Raw genomic sequence first — 13,873 nt, 5'->3', positions numbered from 1 at the left:
GCAGCATGGATTTTGCTGTGGAGACCTGACAGCCCATGTCAGGCCTCTTTCCAGTCTCACTATTCCTCTTGAAAAGCAAATACATTTCTTTTGAGACCTCAAGGAGCACTCATTCCAGCCTTTTGGCTTTCACTTACTGCAGATACTTTGAAAGACTAACTCCTGTTAATTAGAAAAAGATAAACAAACGTAGACCTTGCGAGTGCAGGTCTTGCACTGGTCGGTTCCAAAGGGGAAGAGGCTTTGGACGCTGGTTTACCAGACTGTCACTTGCATTAAAACAGACCCCATTTATTTTACATACCTTCTAAAATCTATGTTTCCAGTGAAAAGAAAGTAACATATTGATAACAGCATGCTCTGCCACAGGAGAGACTCGAGAATCACCCGTGCATTGCCTTGAAAACAAACAGCCCCCAAACAATTGATCAGTCGTTGCTAGTATAGAGACAGTCTATTATGGATCAAAATACAGGTGGAACATATTCATCAGGGATGTGCAAATACCTTTATTTAAATTCAGAGAAAGTAAAGCAAGCTTTGCTCCTATAAACAGGAGCAGTGGATTATGGCTACACTTCTGTCAACTCTTGGCAGAGAAGGAACGCATTCCCAGGCCAGGGGAACCAGAAAACTGTGTGATTTCCCTGCCAAGGCTGGGATTTCTGAGACGGCTTAACCTGACTACCGGGAAAGGCAGAAGTGCATCGCCAACTACAGTATCAGTTGTTGCTTTGGCTGCCTGTGTGTAATCTGAATGCAGCCCCACAGCTCTTTAACCGAGCACCCCGGCAGCACTGCCACGCCTCTGCCGAAACACCAGCACCCGCGGGGAAGCTGTGCAGCACGGTGACAACCGCACAACAAGCCTTGGGCAGCCCTAGAAACTCTCTCGGAGCAGGCTGTTGAGAAGACACCAGGAAGGGGGGAAAGATCATCTATGCACCTGGGGGGTGTTTGTGGGCATATACATATATGTGTAGGTGAGAAAGAGAGAGAGAGCAAGACCACTCCAGCTCCTTGCCTCAGTTTCTACTAATTCCTTTCCCACCCTTTGCTGTTACTAGCCATGTGGAGGATGATGTACTGCATTTTGACTAAAACTCTGCATTGGTGATTCCTCTGTAAACAATATGGTGGTCTCGCATTGGAGACTGAGCTTGAAGCAGTTACTTCATACAAGAGAGCAGGTTTAATCCATTTCTCAAGGTGTTGCTGGTTTCAGAATACATCAAACCTCTGTAGACAGAAGTAGATATAGATAGATGTAGATGTATAGACAGATCTAGATGTAGATATTATTGAAGTTATATAGCAGAACATTTTTGGGTGCTGAGGACAATCAGAAAGATCTACTTTAAATTTTGCTACTTGAAAAGCCGTTGACAGAGTGGATTGTGTTCTCTCATAACTGTAAATTATTTGGAACAGATTTTTTTTCTTTTTTTTTTTTTTTTTTTTAGGAACAGTAAATCAATTTAAAACAAGACTGTGCTTATAAATGGAACTAAAAGAAATTTATCACCTTGTATTCAATCAGAAAAATAAACCACACAGTCTGCCAATTTTTTACCCTTACTATTTTCAGCCCTAGAGTTTTTTTCCAGCAACATCAACATCATGGAACAATATACGGCATTAGCTGGTGAATGCTTATACTTTAGTGTGGGCAGATGATATATCTTGACTTTCCTTGCTTGAACTCCACTCCATCTCCACCTCTGCAATATCAGAAACATAAAAGTCAAAAAAGTTATTGCATTAAAAGTTAATACAAGGAAAAAGCAGGTTATTCACTTTAACTGAGAAAGAAGGGTCCCTGAGAAGAAACTGCAAGTCAGCAGATTCTGGGATGACTTCCAAAGGCACAAATAGGTGCTAAGGCTCAAAACCATGGAAAATCAAAGGTAGTCAATAGCTTGATTGCACCACTCTATTTAAATAGCGACAGTCCAACTCGGCTGAATTACCATTCAGGTCTGGAGAAGCTGGTAGCCATTTTTAGTCTCCAGTATTTCTGTCATCATCTTTTCCTCCAAATATATGAATACTGCATAACTCCTCAGTTTTATAGATACCCAGATACACTATAGCTTCTTCTGGTCTTGAAGAAGTTGTTCCTTCAGTGGGGAAAAACACAAGATGCTGCAGGCAGCGTGGGCTGCGGTCCCTGCACTGTGTGACTTGGGCACAACAAGAGAGTAGGGCATGGGGACACAGGGAAGGTGACACTGCTAGTCTGTCCCTTAGGGACACACAGAGACTGTAAGGACACCTTTGCTGATATTTACATGCATACCTTAATTATGACATTACTGTTACGGGGACATCATTTAGTGCCTTCTGTCCTTGGTGCAGAGCTCTTCAGAAAAACTCATATTCATTCTTTGAAACAGGAGTTTTAATTAATGGATGGCAAAACCAACCGAACACCACGATAAAAAAGAATAAACAGCCCGTGTTCCCTGCCAGCTCTGCCATTGCTGGCTAACAGCGAGGTCATTCGTTGTATGGTTCAGACAAATTCCTTTCCAAAAGCTATGCTTCACACAAAGAGACTTTGTTCAAATATGCAATTAAATGTTGCTTTCCTGAACAGAAGTGGCCACACAGAGCATGATGTCAACAAATCCCTGCAAGATTTCTCCAAGAGTTCAGCAGAATAATTAGCTTTGGTACCGTTGCACAGTAGTTTTTATCTATCAGAGTTTTATCTTGTCTTCTCTCAGTGGTGAGTCTAAGAGAAATTCTGAACGTTTGCCTCATGGGTCTAATCATCTTATTGACGCTCAAAGCGTTTAAATGTGTTCTGCAGCCCCTTCACTCTTTGACATTCCAGTTCTTAAAAAAAAGTCAGATATTTTGGCAGGTGCTTAGCTCAGACTTGTTCTTTAGGCTATAAGGCTTTTGCCTGTCTAATTAGCTGTGGCAAAAAGCTGAGAATGTTGACAATCTGGGGATGCGAGGTAATAAAAAATAGATTATTTACCAGCAGCAAATTAAGCCCTCTAAGAACCAGTGCGATGAGTTGTGCCCCTCTGACAATTCCCTGTAGCAGACAGATACTACTGTCTCCATCTGTCTATCTTGTGCACAGCGTACCTGACGGCATGTTTCTAATCTATTTTCCCATGCAAAAGAATTGATCCACCAAAGCCTTCGGAGAAAAAGAAAGTAACCGTTCTGGTGACAGGAAGCAAAATTTGTGTGCTTCCAAAGATGATTTTCCCAGTTTCCTTTGGGGCAGAGCAAATAATTGGCCAACATCACCAACTGCTGTTTGCTTCTGGAGATGCAGGGTTGTTGCGCCGCCTTGTTTGGACCGGCAGATGAAGGCGTGGAGGAAAAGGCAGCGGTGAATTATGGATGAGGTCCAGCGGTTCAGAAGCAAGCAGCTCTGTTACTCAATATGCTGTTTGCTCGGCTCCGTGGCAGCTTTTTTCTGGCTCTGGCTGTGAGGAAGCCAATGCTGCTGTGGGGCCAGGGGAACAAACAGCAGTCAAAACTTGAAGAAAGAAAGAAAAGCCCATATCAGAAAAGTTCGGAGGGGAGATGACACGACTTCTTGCCTAGGCACACGGTGCGCAGTGCATAGGCATGCAGGTGCAACAGAAGATTTTACCCATTATTCAAAACCAGTCTCAGAAGAAGGCTAATAGAAACAATAGGCAAAATCTGTTGCTTATTAGTGTAGTTACTTTTATTTCCCTCAGCCAGTTTACCTCAACTGAGAATCTATCTTGGCTTTACTCCTATTTTAGACCACACTGGTTTTCAAATTCCTCTCCCAAAATGTATTTTAAGGAATGTAGTTTTGGAATGCTTTTTGTTTTACAAAAGAATGTCAATAAAACTTCTCTGAGTTACTATACTCAATATTGTACTATTCATTACTCCAGAAAACGCTGTAAAGACCATCTTTGGACCTAACATCTGGTCATGGATTTCAGGTTACGTGCTGCAAGGAACCCAAGGTCCAATTCCTTGTCAGTGCACTGTTAGTGTAACAATATTATTATTTTTCTTAGAGAATTTGTTAATCAATATGGATGGAGTAAATGATGTGGTAAAGCTCATACACTTCATTTTTACAGGAATCGGAGATGACAGCAGACCTTCCCTTTGGAGTGGTCACACCAGTGATAATAAAGCACCTCAGTAAAGGTTATATGTATATGGATATTTTGCTAACCAAAGACTGCAATTGTGTAGCATTTTCAGATATACCAGCTCCCTCAATGTTCTGCCTCATCTCATCATCTACAGAAGCTAAATACGATGTCAAGGTTTATTGAGAAGATCACAAAGCATTATTTATTTTATAACAGTTAGGGGTATCTAAATGACTTGAACAAACTGACACAGACAAGTTAAAACCCCTTTTGCACATCTATGCTAAATTCCAACAGAGCTTTCTCTAAGATTTGGTCTAAAATTTATACAGGTAAATCCTTACAGAGATGGACAAGAAAGCAAACTGCAGTTTCTCCCATCCAGGCAAAAGGCTGGAAGTATCCGAAATCTCGCGAATGTGATTATTGCCAAGAGCCTGTCTGTTCGATTTTAGAGATCAAAGATGATACAGAAACATTCCGTAACCCTGTTTTTTAGGCAATGTGTAAGGAAGAGGTAGATATAATTTAGCTTAGCAGGTTTCAGAAAAGGACTGAACATTTCTGTGGACCAGAACATCTACAATAATAAATAAGCCTATGAGTGGACTGTGGGCACATAGCCCCCATGAATTAATGTAAAATTTTCTATCGACTTCTGTAAGCTTTGGATTTGGTGCTAATGGATACCAATTAAGATGAAGCTTTCTTTATAGATAGGTTATCCATAATTTCCTCCAAGCAGAGGGTGCTACACCTCAAATCACTTTGTCCTTTTTAGCAAAGGACCTGATGAAGGAAACATCTTGATCTGCTGAACTTTGAACAGAAAGAAACAAATTCAATTTAATAATATCCCTTGTAAGATACTTGCTGAAATAAATATCACTGCATCTTCTGTCTCGCTGCTGATCACAGTTGGCAGTAACCATTAGAAGCACAGAGGACAAGCAAACAAACAAGTTTCTGTTTGATTTTCAGCTTTTCCTTCCTGAAAATACTAGAAAAGACTCAAAAAGCTGACTTACCAATAATACAATTAATTTGAAAGGAACTTGAGGAACTGTCTGTTTTTCCTAAGACTTTTAAAACAGATACTGACAATGAACTTGGCAGCTTTTTAGAAAGCTTCATCATAGAGAAAGAAAAAATAATTAAAATAATTCTGTTCCTATGTGCAGTTTAGTAAGAGAAAGAAAGTGTATTCCATTTTATCTCTTTCTCTTTCCAGTATCTGACACAACGTTGCACTGCACTGAAGAAGCCAAATACTGAAGCAACTGTCAAGGGGAGTTTATCAACAAATAATTGACTTCAGTTTTCAAGAAGGGCCAAGGCTGGTACATTTTCCCCTGCAATTGCACTGGTGTTTTGTTCTGGGTACTGTAACTGCTACTGCATTGGGGGCATCACTGAACCCTGATTGGGGAGGCAAAGTTTTGGAGTATGAAACAGATTTGGAACTAAGGAAAAAAATATGAGAAAGGAAGGAAGCTGTATTTTTATTCTACTTTTAGTTACACTGTGCTTGTTCATCTGTTCCTAACACCTTCTGACCCTGTTGACTGATCTGATCCATATTTGAGAGGTGCATGGCTACCGAATCAAGTCTACCTGATCCATAAGTACAGGAGACCTCACTGAGGAGAGAGATCTCGCTGAGCGGAAAACTACAGCATGACACATCACACAAAGAGTTCCTGCACAAGGGGAAGGCTTAGAGGGTGGGCAGAAAGGAGAAAGGCCAGTCCTAAGTGCAATAAAAACTTGAGAACGAGCTTACATCATCCTGGACACCAGGGAATCCAACCGAAGAGAGATGAATCTGTTGAAAAGCAGGCTTCATTAGGTGCGTTGCTTATGGAGCTGCATGTTTACAATTTAGGAGGAAATGGTCTGAAACTGAAATGTCAAAGCAAAAAAAAAAAAAAAAAAGATGGTTTAATGCAGGGTTTATAATGGTTTCACAATAAAAATACAGTTTCTTCTTCAAGCTCCTGGATACAATTACAGCCATCATGCATTTAGTGCAGTAGGTCTTCACTAATCAGGATACACAAAGCAACCAAACAGAAGGGTATGTGGGTTTAAATTGCAGCAGGGGTGGCCAGGTTTATCTATGGGAGAGAGCTCCTGTCTGGAGGGGACTGCATGGGCTGGGGCAGCACAGATGAGCCAGAAAACTCCGACGAGGCTCTGGAGACATCACAGGCAGGGCTGAGCTCATAGGGAGGCAGGGGACTCTGAGTCCAGCACAGGGCAAGCGGGAATAACTTCATTACCAAGGCTGTCATCTCATTTAGGCAAATTTAAAACAGTTTTGCCTGTCTCAGATACACTGCCTGTTCATTCCACTGGGTGCCTTTCCTATCGGCTTTACAAGAAGCTGTGAGTAAGAAAGTAGCTCCTGAAGAGTTATTTGTGACTCAACACGATCTAAAGGGTTTTCTCTATAAGAAGCTTATATTGCCATGCCTGCAAAACGCACCTACCCAAACCGTTTGTGTATTTGTGTGCTGGCTCCATGCACACAACAATTACACTCACGTTCTTGTTTTCCTGTCCATTTCCCAAGGGTGGGCTGTGCTGGCACAACATCATCAGTAGATGTGTTGCTTCAGGTATGTGCCCTGTGGAAACAAAGACACCCTTTGAACCTAAGGGAAGACAAAATCATTAAGACTTAAGTTTTCAGCTGGTCTTCTGTACTCACTGCAGCAGCATTTATTAATACTCAAAGTGGTCCCTTTGAATATATATAACACATCTTAAATAAGGTTGGACACGTACAAAATTAACATTAAAAGATATCTAGAATTGAAATGCTAATGCTTACACTAACAGCCAAAATCAGATAAAAAAATCTCAACTAATTTAGGATGCTTCAAGGCTCAAGTTCTATAGCACAAACAATTTCTAGCAAATGTAAAGTGTTTTCTGTGCAGGTTTTTCCAAAATGATTTCTACAGACTCTCTTTCAACTATTAGTATGTGCCAGTGTCACAGACATCATTTCTGAAACAATCAGGCCACTGATATAATATAATAAGGTGACTCTGACCTAAAAAACCTGAATTTCTAATGGCATAGAGCTCACCACCAGTCATCTCTTACAAATTGAATATTTGCAACAAATTCCCCATGCAGCCATCAGTTATGGTGCAGAGGACACAAGATATCTATTTTCTGGAGCTTGTGTTGTACAGGCAGAGTAGAAAGCAGGGCTCATGCGGAAAAACAATGCCTCATTTCTTGCCTTGGACTATGAGAGAGAGTAGAAAACACACTGTTCTGAAAGGGCGACAAGGAGCGATACACCTTTGGCTCCCGAGGCACACCAACAGCTCACACACAGCCCCACCTTGGCTTTGGCATCTTTAAGTGGGTTCCTGTCCCTTGGTACAAGCAAGGCTGTGAGCTCTGGCTGTGGCTTCTTGGGGGACGCAAGATGAACTTGTCCCGTTTGCAGCCCAGGCTGCCGTCGTACCTGCCATCGCAGCTGCCGGAATGTGCTTTGGCACAGAAACACCAACAGGTGCGATGCAGCGAGGAGCCCCGTGCAGCACAGTGGGGCACGAATCAGTATCCTATTTCAGGCAGGAAAGGGATAAAGAAAGAGGCAGAAAAAGAGCTGATAATGATGGTAACTAAATTAGTCAGCAGGAGATGAAGCTGCTACCCTAAATCTTGAGAACTTCATTCTCTCACGTGCTTTGATGCAGGAGAACACCTGAAGCCAGCTAAGCATGGGGTAGGGAAGACTTTAAAGCACTTTTGAGCAGCATTGCTCTGCCAGTGAGATGCTACAAACAGCAAATGCAATGTGTAGCGTTTCCCTTCTCCCACTCCTTTCCCTCTTCCCCCTTTTGGGAGACATTAGGCGGCAGCACAAAGAATTTCTAAGCAATTGAAGTGAAGCACTGGTTAAAGAACAAGTACAAAAAACACCGAGACATATCACTCAAAAGGATTTTGAAAGAAAGATTCTTAATTTGAATGGAAAATGTCTCTAAATCCTTTAAGCTGCTTTGAAAATCTCAGCCTCCATGATATGGTTTACATCTAAGATAACAGTGTTATTCTGAAAACAGACAGAACACAACCTCACCTAAAAGAAAGAGGAGCCAGAATTCCCCTGTAGTTTGTTTGTGCCTTTTTGTTTAAAGTGCCATTTTATTTAGAGGGCAAACTGAAAATCTGAGCTTGTGCTTTCAGTGTGGGACCCACTTTGGAGCAGCAGCATCAGGCCACAGGCAATACCCAGATAAGCACCACAACAAAGGGGCTGTTCTCAGGGAGCAAAGCTCATAGCAGAGTGTTAAGCTGAGCTCAAAGGAGTGGTTGAGATAGTTTGAAGCACCTGCAACTACATAGGAGTCTCTGGATTTGGAAAGAAACTTTATTGCCAGAAGATTATGTAATTACCTAAGACAATTTAAAACAAACCAGGTACTGTAGCAGGGGCTGAAATGCTAACAACAAAAAAAACACTTGAGAGTTTTTATTTATACAGATGCTGCTGTACTGGCACTGTGAGCTACAGCATTGACATATCATATACTAGAATGTAGTGTACACACATACATAACTACCTATAGCTCTTTGCATTTTAGACTATATTTATGTACCTAACCATCCTGGCAACAAAACCTCATCATAATATTGCATGTTTCTCAGGTAAGAATAAGTTCACAGTTCTTTGAATGAAAGAGGGGTAAAAAAGAAAGGTGGACAAGCATTATACAGAGGGTGATGTTGAGGACGTATTTAAAAGTAATACGGAGCGTGAAATAACCAGGGTGTTTAGAATTAAAAATATAAGTTCCTTAGAGAGGATAGAGAACAGTACAAAGAGAGATTTAAGCTTCACTTGTGTTGGAGGATTTATTAGTTCTTGAAAAGGAAGATTTCAAAGAAACTAGTAATGAATGAGGGAGTAATTACATACTGAGTTTGCAGAGAATAAACTAATTATAAAAATATGGTATGTTGTAGGCCATCTGCCCCCCAAAAAAAGAACTGAATTGTCAAATTACTGAACCAGAGATGACACATTATAATTATACTGTTACTGTGCAAGATTTAATACAAAATCTAACAACATTTTGCAATAACACCCTTTTCTCTTTCTTGTTTGAAAATGAGAGTCATTATAAGCTATCATGAGATTTGATGTTGCTTGTCAGTATCCCAGTGTGTCAGAATAGCTGCATTACCCATCTTTTTGGAATGAGAAAAAAACCTAGTGACAAGCCAAAGAGAGGAATATTCCAGTGCTGACTTGAGAAATAAAGTGAGTTTCACCACCATTCAGAGCACAAAGTACTCACTTAATATTGTCAGCCAAATTTTTTCATTCTACGAATAGGTGCACGGACATTTAACAGGATACATCAAGCTGCCTGAGTGTCCCAAATAATTGCACCTTGCCTTTGGGCTTTTTTTTAATTAATTAAATATAGAGACAAAACTTAGTGTTTCCCTTCGATCTGGCTGTGCTTAGAGTTCTTCCATTGAGAATGTTCACTTAAAATCCAGTTTAAAATCTAGTTTAGGTGCAAACATAATAAACCCCACTGTTCAGTCTGGCTTAGGAGCACAAACCCCTCCTGGTGGCAGAGATGCCTGGAACTGGGGTCCAAATCCAGACACTGGGGGAAAGTAGCGCTGGGCTATCATAGGAATTAAATGGTTCAAAATGGTGAGGCTTCATTTCATATTGAACTAGTTTTGGCTGCTACTTACAGGTCTTTTTTCATCTTTCGTGATTCTTTATGAAGCTTAGCACAGTAATTTCATAAACTTCATAAGATTCAGTGCCTACAATCATCCTATGTACAATTCAGTTCAGTATTTCTTCAGGATTTTAGTCTCAGGAGGTTTTGAATTTCTTTTGGCAAGTTTTGTCTTCCCTGAAAAACACACAGACGATAATCAAATAATCAGTAAGCATTGCTAATGTAAAAAACAAAGGGGCAGGGCAGGGGAAAAGGTATATAAAGCCAAAATGGGCTGTTTTCTCTTTCGGTTGCAAGTGCTCATGACTGTAGGCACCTCCATCTTAAACACAATCATTATTTTGCTTTGAAGCTTTGTACAGCCATGAGACTACCACCTTCTCAGAGCAGCTTTTCATGAGTTACTCACATTTTCCCTGAACCTAGTAAATGAGCAATGAACCGTGTCAAAGACAGCAGGATCCTTGTGGTCTAGGAACACAGTTGCTCATGCACCTTCTTACCTCCAAACACTTCAAAAAAGGCGTCTTTATCCTGAAACCTGAAGAAAATCAAAACCTGATAATTTTTCCTCATCTAGTTTTGGTACCCTGAAAGTCCAGGTCCACAAATTTATTTGGGGCCAAATGCCACTGGGAGAATGTTTCCATTGGCTTCATTGGTCTTTAGATAAGAACCAACCAACTATTAGCGAGTGCAAGTAGGGATGAGAGGTGAGGATATTTTTAATCAATGTTTTTCTAACCCTAAACTACATCCTACTACAGCTGAGAGTCTTCTTCATGATCTTTTCTATCTCTCACCAGCGATTAAAACCAGTAATTTCCATGTATATAATGTATCTCTAGCAACAACCAAAATTGCTTACAAAGGGAAAAAACACCATATATTGGGAAGAGTTTGAGGTGATATTTTAAGTTCCTGATACACAAGGAAAATCTCCATTAATGCAAAAGCTCTTAAGATATTAAAAAAACCCGAAACACAAAAAACCAACCTCCAAACAAACACAAAACCACCACAACAAAACCCAGAAAAGAAAGAGGAGGCAAACGGTAGAATGTTCAAAGCTCCCGCTTGGCCCAGAGCAGCCGGGATGCACCTTCAGTTCTGCGGCACCAGTGGCTGGGGAAGGAGAAGACAATGGGGTCTGTCAGGCACACACAGCTCAGACTCCCTCACTGGTACCTGCAGCTTCTCGTGCTTTTCTACTGTCATCTCGGAGACTCAGCTTTGGAGCTGAGTTTGCATCAATTAATATGTTTAATGCTTGTTAACATTAAAAGTGGTTCAGCGGGTGATTAAAGTTTGTAGTTTAATAAGTAATTACAGAGTGTAACTGCAGTCCAGCGCTGTACTTCCTACAGCACCGACACGCATACTAAATCAGTGAGTCCATTCTGATGGCTTCATCGTACGCTCTGCTCTTATTTGCACCCCTTCAAATTAAACATTTAAGAGGCAGTTGATAAAGCTAACATTTAGATGAAACAAATTAAATAGGAATTCTGAAGAATGTATTAAAATTTAGTATTATTATAGACCAAGTTACATTTTTTTTCTGATTTATTTTGGTTCTAAAGAATTTTTTGCAGGACTCTAGGATTCAACTAGATCCTGAAACGATAGCTGTATTTCCCATAAAATGAATTAAATTGGCATATTCCTGGTCACATTTTCAATGACAGAGAGATCTGAAGCTGCCACTGTTTTCAAAGAGAGAAAAGTTTAAGGCATTCAGACTGGCTTTGCTCATTCAGCTCATCTCCCAGGTGGGAAACTAGACCACATCTGAATAGATAAAAGTAAAAAAAAAAATCTGTATATTCAGCTTATTAAGCTAAATTAATACATTAATGCTTTCTCTCCAATAATACCTAGGTAGCCCTGTATATAGCACTGCGCTAAGAAATGTTCTGGTTGACACTGCAGGACCTTGAGTTGTGCCATCATTGTTAGATGGAATGAGCCAGTAATTACTTTTTTAAACTGCTAAAGTTGTCCACGGAACAGTATTTTTTTGCCATCAGGTGCACAGTCCTTTAAAATTAGTATCCAATAATACAGCTACGTGTAGCTTTTTGGAGCTGATGTCAAGTCTAACTGGCCACTGGTCTAGAAGAATTTTTCCTTTGCCCTGCTCCTTACCCTCAGCACATTTTGCAAATAGCACGTGTCAAGTCTGCAATTTCGCACGTGTGAATAGCAAACCAATGTCATCAACTGAACACAGCCCTAGCTGAGATTAATTGAAAAGCAAACAAACAACCAGAAAAACCCTGAAGAGAGATTTTCCCCATCTCAGTATATTAGAAGAGGGATTACTACTGACAGCAACTTGAGAGAAGAAGAAATAAAGGACAGTGAAGGAGGAAGCAGTTTGCAGCATTCAATCAGTATGCAGCATCAGGCTCTTAATTTGCAAAAGCGCCGCTGTAGACGACATTCCAGCATCGCTGAGAGCCACTTTGCTTCCAATGACTGTAGCTACTGCAGATGCAGTGAAATGACTTTTGTGGTTGTGGAAAGATTTCCCCAAATGAAGATGCATGTTAAAACTTTTCCCCACATGTTGCTCAGCATGACAGAGCACACACAAAGAGGAATCCATGTCTATGAGTTTTTGTATGGACTTGTATGTGTACACTCTTGGTTGGGATACAGCATATGTTCATCATGCTTGAATTAGCTTTACCTCTCCTGTTGTGCACAGAAAGACACAATAACTTTAATTGTGTTGTTGGTTCCATCTCTGAGCAACTCCCTGTGAATCACCTGTGAGGTACCATGACTGACAGAAGCCTTTCCTTCCTCATTACGCCAATAGCAGGAGTGTAATTCTGTCTCCCACTGAGCTGTATTAGCTGCAGCTTGGTGGGGAAGCAGGTTAGTATGGAATCAAAGCTCCAGCCACTGCTTGTCCACCTGCTCTTGGACAAAAAAAGAGGTCACCTGGCTATATTTTTAAAATAGACTCAGTACCTAGTTAGCCTGTAGTAGCCCAGGGAATATTTTAATTTCCTTTCACAGGAATAGAGTAGATACTGCTGACCTCCAGGAAACAAACAAACCAAAAAACCACAAACAACCTCCCCCCAATAGAAACTATATTAGCACAGTTTAAAGTAGTCTTTTGAATTTTCAGTAAGACAATATAAAGTAAGGTTAAAAGTCCCCCAACAAGTTTACTCAATACAGACTCAATTATAGACCTACTAAAAATGACCAAGCCCTGAAAGCATCTCGATTGTAAAACAGCAGCTGAAAGCAGGCAACAAATGGCACCCACTGCAGAGGGATGCTGGGGACCAGGACCCCGCAAAGTTCCTAATAAACAGACAGCAAATATCCCCCGAGCCTGTCCTATCAACCCTCCCCAGGGATGGGGAATGCACTGTGGCATAAACTGAACCCCAGGTCATTGGATTTCTCTCTGCCTTTCTGCCCCAATGGGTTTAACAAGTATTTTCTTCTGGTGTTAATCCCAAGCTACTGCTACCAGTATCACTTCAACCTTGAAATGTCTGCTTAAAATGCTGCTCTTCCTCTAAGTAAAATCATTTTGATCAGATTCTGTCCTCTGTGTTTCTCATCTCTCCCTAAACTGAAATGTGAAACATTTAAAACAATAAAAAGCACTGTACTGGAAAGCTGCACTGTTTATTTTTCATACGCTGCATGCAAGTGTACAGCAGACCTTTAAGAGTTCTAAATTCATTCTGACCTTCTTCATCGGTTATTTACTTTGAGCCTTGAGGAAATGCTTAACTTAAATGGCCTTTTTCCCTTTCAGAAATCTAATCTTCCAGAAAAATTCCACTGGACAGCAGGTTTTGTAATGGAATTACTCTAGTTAATTCCTATCACAGCAGTTCCTTAATGAAAGGCTGGAAGAAAGTCAACAGGTACTGTATTCTGCAAAAGGTGTTGTAAATATGAGTGTCTTAGTTCAGAAAGGTGTGTCATCTCCCCATCAAGATAATTAATGGTCTCTTGAGTCAGGCAATTAAAGGTTGCAATAAT

The 13,873-nt window shown here is 40.6% G+C and overlaps 1 long non-coding RNA gene across 2 annotated transcripts in view; it reads right to left on the bottom strand.

The window, feature by feature from the left end:
* LOC135575493 (uncharacterized) overlaps window positions 1–13,873 on the bottom strand; it is a 313,802-nt gene that overhangs the window by 40,727 nt on the left and 259,202 nt on the right. For both annotated transcript variants that reach the window (XR_010466324.1, XR_010466323.1), the window contains exons 3-4: window positions 6,660–6,742; window positions 5,896–6,014 (exon numbers count right to left, since the gene is read on the bottom strand). This is a non-coding gene — a long non-coding RNA (uncharacterized LOC135575493). The remainder of the gene's footprint in view (window positions 1–5,895; window positions 6,015–6,659; window positions 6,743–13,873) is intronic.

Source organism: Columba livia, chromosome 15 (assembly GCF_036013475.1).
Source record: "Columba livia isolate bColLiv1 breed racing homer chromosome 15, bColLiv1.pat.W.v2, whole genome shotgun sequence".
Taxonomy (NCBI): Eukaryota; Metazoa; Chordata; class Aves; order Columbiformes; family Columbidae; genus Columba; species Columba livia.
This window is presented reverse-complemented; position numbering and strand designations above follow the sequence as displayed.